This window comes from Clytia hemisphaerica, unplaced genomic scaffold (assembly GCF_902728285.1).
Source record: "Clytia hemisphaerica strain Z4C2 unplaced genomic scaffold, Clytia hemisphaerica genome assembly, whole genome shotgun sequence".
Lineage (NCBI taxonomy): Eukaryota > Metazoa > Cnidaria > Hydrozoa > Leptothecata > Clytiidae > Clytia > Clytia hemisphaerica.
Window position 1 is genome coordinate 595,440 of NW_027104206.1, and position 5,871 is coordinate 601,310.

The window sequence follows — 5,871 nt, forward strand, 5'->3', positions numbered from 1 at the left end:
ATTTCTATATGAAAAATCTTAAATAAAACATAATTGTAAATCCAACCTCGTTCCCTGCGTACTGTCAGCTTTTTTTACGCTCAATGATAGCGCTAGATGATACCCTAGCGAGCACCTCACTAAAAACCAGGATTTTTCATCTCATTTCTTAGTAGCGAGATTATGTATCTGGAATTCTCTACGGCTACGGCTAAAGCGGCGAGGGAAATGGCGAGTAAGGCAAGTAATGGCGGGTGAAAGCAAGTTCGATATTTGACGTACGGCATTATGTCAACTTTGCTTATACGGTGTTTTGGTGTTTTTCCCGTACAGAGCAAAGTAGACAATGACATGTATCGCCGCATGGGCAGCCCCACAACCGTAGCCGTAAAATATTTCCGATACATAATCTCGCTAGTGAGTTCCACTTTGACGATTTTCGAAAAATAGAAGTCTTTCAAGTGTTTTGACGCAAATTCGATTATTTTGCAACTGCAGGAGCTTCAAAAGTGAAAAGTGACGTAAAAAAATCGAATGTTTAGAGCCCGAAAACCTGGGCTCAAAACATTTTCGAAAAAGTCGCAAAGTGGAATAGACGTTAATTGCGTAAAAAACGCGGGTGTCGTCTAGTAAAGGCTAGATAGTACCCTGGCATTGTCTGGTCTTTGAACGTGTAAGATTACGTAATTCAAAAACAAAACAATTTGACGTTTTTCGTTCTTATTTTTTGAAGTCGTTGCATTGCAATGTAACTTTGTAACGTCAGAATATTTTATGACGTATTGTTTTGAGAAGTTCCCCCTCTGAGAGGGAGAAATCGTATCAGCCAACTACGTCAGGGTATTCTCTGGCGTCAACCAGCAACGTAAATAAAGCCTGGAATACACGGGGGCGAGGTTGTTGTAAATCGTTTAACTAAAGTCTGTGTCGGAAAAAGATGTGCAGTGTTTTTCTTTTTGACCATGACTTTGTATAACACCCCTGTGTCACAGACACAAAACCATCCCCACTGGAATTTTTGAGCTGGAAGCAATAGATTTTCTATCCCCATTGGGATTTCGATAGAAATTTTCATCCCCACTGTGGAAAAAGGTTCCACCGGGGCACTGAGACAGGGGTGTTGTATAGTAAAATGTATGTACACGCTTTTTTTATAAGAATACACTTTATAAGAATGTCCATGATGAAAATGGCCAAAAAATTAAGAATAATATGCTAAGAATATCATAATCATGGAATTTTGAGACGAGTTTTGAGACGTATGTACTAAATGTTAAATCTAGTCTGAAGTAGGACCCTAACCTAAGAATTCTGTAAGGATATTTTTAGGATGATTTCCCCAAAAAAGTTAAGAATATCCATTATAAAATGGATTTACACTATTCTTATAAAAAAAGCGTGTATTGTTGGAAACATATTCAAATGCGCCTATATTTTCCAATCATTTGTTTTTAAAATTTGTTTGAAAAAGTGAAGGAAAATGAAGAACTTTTTGTAGAATTGCGCTATAATTACCATTTTCACAAGAATGAAACTACAATCTTAGATTGAAAAAGATTTTCAAAAAGTGATAATCCAATCAAAAGATATCAAACAAAGTTTTTCTCTGCTTGACTACAAAAAAACATTAAAAAACGCATTTTTCTTCACTTTCTTGAACGAATTTTGAAAAATAAATGACTTGAAAATATAAGCGCATTTTATTATACGAAAAATGCTTGGATAGTATAGCCTGAACTAATAACGCTGCACACCTTTTTGACACAGACTTCAATTACTAAGCTAACCAATCATTCAACCACACAAAATAAACAAGATGGATACATATAGGCTTGTTAAAATTTCAAATTTATTCTAAATTCTTGATTTTGGAATATACTTTGCAATCAACAGTATAGTTATCCGGGGGGACTTAGGCAAAATGAGTACCGGCCGGGTATGTGCGATCCATAAGAGTCCCTTTTTTCACTCCCTCAAAATTCCTTCAAAGGGGTACATAAATCATTTAAAAGCAATTGAATCTCTGAAAGGGCTCCAAGGTTACTAAAGGCTAAAATTGACTACCTCAAAGGATCATAAAAGAAAAAAACGTAAAAAAATTAAAACAATCTTTAAAATTCAGTCTCCCCGAAATTTGGCTCGGACCTACCTGTCATCTTACAAACCTAGTACTCACCCCAGGACTTATCCTAAAGAAAATTAAGCATACATCATTATTCCTTCTCCAACAAACACAACAACACAACAAACGGCATCCTCTAAACAAAAAAAATCTGTCTGTAAACTTCGTTGATCACCCCTTATTAATTAGCATCGATCACATGACTAATTTCCCCCAAAATGCAATTCGTTTTAATTTTTGTAAGAACAATTAATAAGAACAATGAGGCTAAGAAAAAAGATTAATGCCGAGCCTGGAAATTTACAAAATTATAAGCATTGAAAAGGTAAACCTATTACTTTAATTTTGACCCAAAAATAAGAACAAGATAGAAACAGTTTGACGACCAAAGTGAATAGAAGATAAGAACAGCCAAGCCGTAATAAGAATTTATTTACTCTTATGAGAAAGATGTTTTGGTCAATAAAGGAATGGATATTTTAATTTTAATGCGTCAATCCTATCTTTTATATGAGGTTTAATTAGCTATGCATTCTATTATTAGCTATGTATTTTGTACTTTAATGTTCATTATTATTTCCACTGATTAAAGCTGCTTCTTTAATGTATTGATATATAGCAGTGAGTTTCTTTAGTCTTTTGATAAGTTGCTATTGGCTACTATACTCTAACTTTTGTACTTACACATTTTTTATAAAAAACATCCAAAGTTTTTGAAGCCTTCGGAAGCTCTTTAATTTATGAATTTGAAGCCTAAAAATGTTCTTAACATGTTCTTATTTTCACCATTCTGTGACTGAGTATTTCTGTGCTATTTCCTAAATAATTGGGTGTTTTAGGGTCCCAAAGCCTTCAATTGTTGTTAACTTGTTCTTAATATTTTGGCCATCGAATCCTCATGTTCTTATATAGTTTGTTCTTATAGAGAAACCTGTGCCTCGTTAAAGCAGAACTAAATTCCTTTCCATTCCAATCCTCTTTTTTTTATTAATGACTCTCACATCAAATTATTAATTTCGCCTTGCGAAAGTATTACGATACCCTTTCTGCTTCGGGATCGAATATTTTTTGGGTGGAATTTATGGCGTGGGCGTCTGACTGAAGACGTACACAACGGGAACATTCTAGAATCTTCTAAAGATGGACTCGCTCACATAGATAAAAACCTGCGCTTTGCTTAATAAACAAATTACCAAAGTGTAAGAAGTGTAACCAAGGCTTTGTAAACATTCATCGTCGGAAAGATGATAATAGCTACATCAAAGATAATCTTGATTCTCCAAAACGACTGTTCAAGCGGCTACGATGGAATACTTATGAAATAAATCAAACCGGTCAGCGACTACATCGCATTGCCCCTTGCTCCTATTATCAACACTCAATTATAATCGGTATTTTTCCGGACAAGTGGAAAATAGCACGTGTCTGTCCTATCCCAAAGGACAAAGGACTTTCAACCCGTTTCTATTCTATCTGTATTGTCAAAGGTTTTCGAAAAAATCATCGTCATGCAGAGCACATTGATTCACCCAATCAAACGCAATTCGGCTTTCGGAAGGGTCATTTAACATCCACCATTCTCCTTAAGCTGAAAGATGCCATGAAGAAATCTATGAACAAAAATGAAATCACGTTTGCAGTTATGATTAACTGCTCAAAATTATACATTATAATTGTACGCAAGCTTTGGTTCTTCTTTCGTTAAAGTCATTGTGAGTCATCTGTCAAACTGAAAACCATTAGTTCGAGTTGATGACGATCCACTGCCCAGAACATGTAGGTTGGAGTCCCCCAGCATAGCATCCATGGACTAATCCTCTTCAATGTGTTTGCTGCAGAGCTTTCGTCCGTTATCGAAACTCCGTCCATCCAATATAAGAAGACACCACTCTACATCAGTCGTGCGTAAAGAATTAAATCTCAGGTAAGTTATGACATGTCTCAAAAACCTGAAAATTACCATAATTTTTGAAGACCATTAGCCGGCAGAAAATGAGGTAACCAATGATTTGCTACGACGGATACCATGATGAAGTTTTGCTGTAGGGGTGTTACCTAATTGTTTACGCCCTTATTTTCGCGAAAAGCCACAAAAACTAAAAAATGCTGACGTTAGCAAAACTTGTTTTTTAAATATCTCCAGTTTGGCTAATGGTAGAAATATGAAATTTGGACCAGCGTTGAATATCATTAAAAGAATCAGTTTGCAAAAAAAAACTTTTCGAAATTTTGCTGTAGAAGTCAGCAGAAATCAGCAAAATACGAAATTTTGCAAAAAAGTGCTGATGTCGGCAAAATTTCAAAATTTCTTTTTGCAAAATGATCCTTTTAATGATGTGCAACTTCAGTCCAAATTTCATGTTTCTATCCCTCCCTACTTACCGATCCTACCTTGTTCGACCAAACGGTCACACCATTAAACAGGACTTTACGGTAAAACCTTTGGGTGAATGATCGACCAAAATCTTACATGGAGAGATCAAATCAATCAAGTAACAAAATCTGCTCAGTCTAATCTTCAAGTGATCAATCACTTCCAACGATTTATACCTTTCAACGTCAGGAAAACGCTGCCAGAGTCGCCAGTCCTTTCTAAAGTGAACTACTGTAATAGTGTATACTCACAGACATCTCAGTACATGAAAAAAAGTTACAGCGAGTTTAAATTATGCTGCTGGCTACGTGCTCACACCCTTGCGAGCCAGGGCCGATAAACGATTCTGCGACTTAAAGAGGCCAGTACCGTAAAATTGGAGGAATCGTTAAATCCCCCGTCAACGCGTCCATCAGAATCATCAATAGCGTAAGGGGGTTAGATAAGCCATGGAGTCGAGGGTGACGTGCTCAGGAAATCGCGTGAAAATTTCGTTAACTTTGGCTGGTTGCTGGTCAAACAAAAATTTAAATGGATCTGGCTGACCATCATATTTATCGATGCCACGTTTCAAACTAGTTAGAGGAGTAAGAGCGTATGTTACAATCTATAAATTATTTTTTTTAAATAATATATTTATTTTATATCATCAAGAAAAAAAAAACTACTGCTTTTTTACTACTGCATTACTGTATTTTAAAAGGGATAAGAACTATTGTTTCATATGGAACCCGAAGCATGTTAAATAAGAAAAATAAATAGATATTGTCATATATTGTGAGATTAGCTCGTGATCATTTTGTTTCGAATTTTCCTCGTTCTTTTGGACTCGGAAAATTTAAAACAAAAAATTCGCTGAATGTGCAATTATTTCGAAATTGCATTCGTTATCATGTGAATACATATACTAATTTCGAATACCATTCACCCAAAATAAGAAACAATTTTTTAACAATTTCTGAACTAGATCAGCTAATACATTCCGCAGTTGGTATGATACGATGATTGTTCAAGGCTTTTGATTCACCGCCGGCTAGTTATTTGTGGAAAGTTGGAACGTTGGAACGATGTTTTTTTAGTAAGGTTAATAAGAAATTGTTAACTGAATAGATCATAAAATTTGTTGAAGGTTTTATTTTTACATAAGTGTTCCTGTTTCATATCAGACACATATCTCATATCGGGACAGTGTCTACCTTTTGTTATATTATGCTTAAATAAGCAAAAAAAGCAAAAAAATGTTTTTTTCCTCTTTCTGACCAATCTTGCTCCACATTCGTATCGATCCAATGTGAAAAAGCTTGGGATTTAAAAATGATGAGTAAGCAAACCATCTCATTCTTATTTAAAAACAAAACCTTTAAAGTTAAGGAGACATTTGAGTTATAAGGGTTCG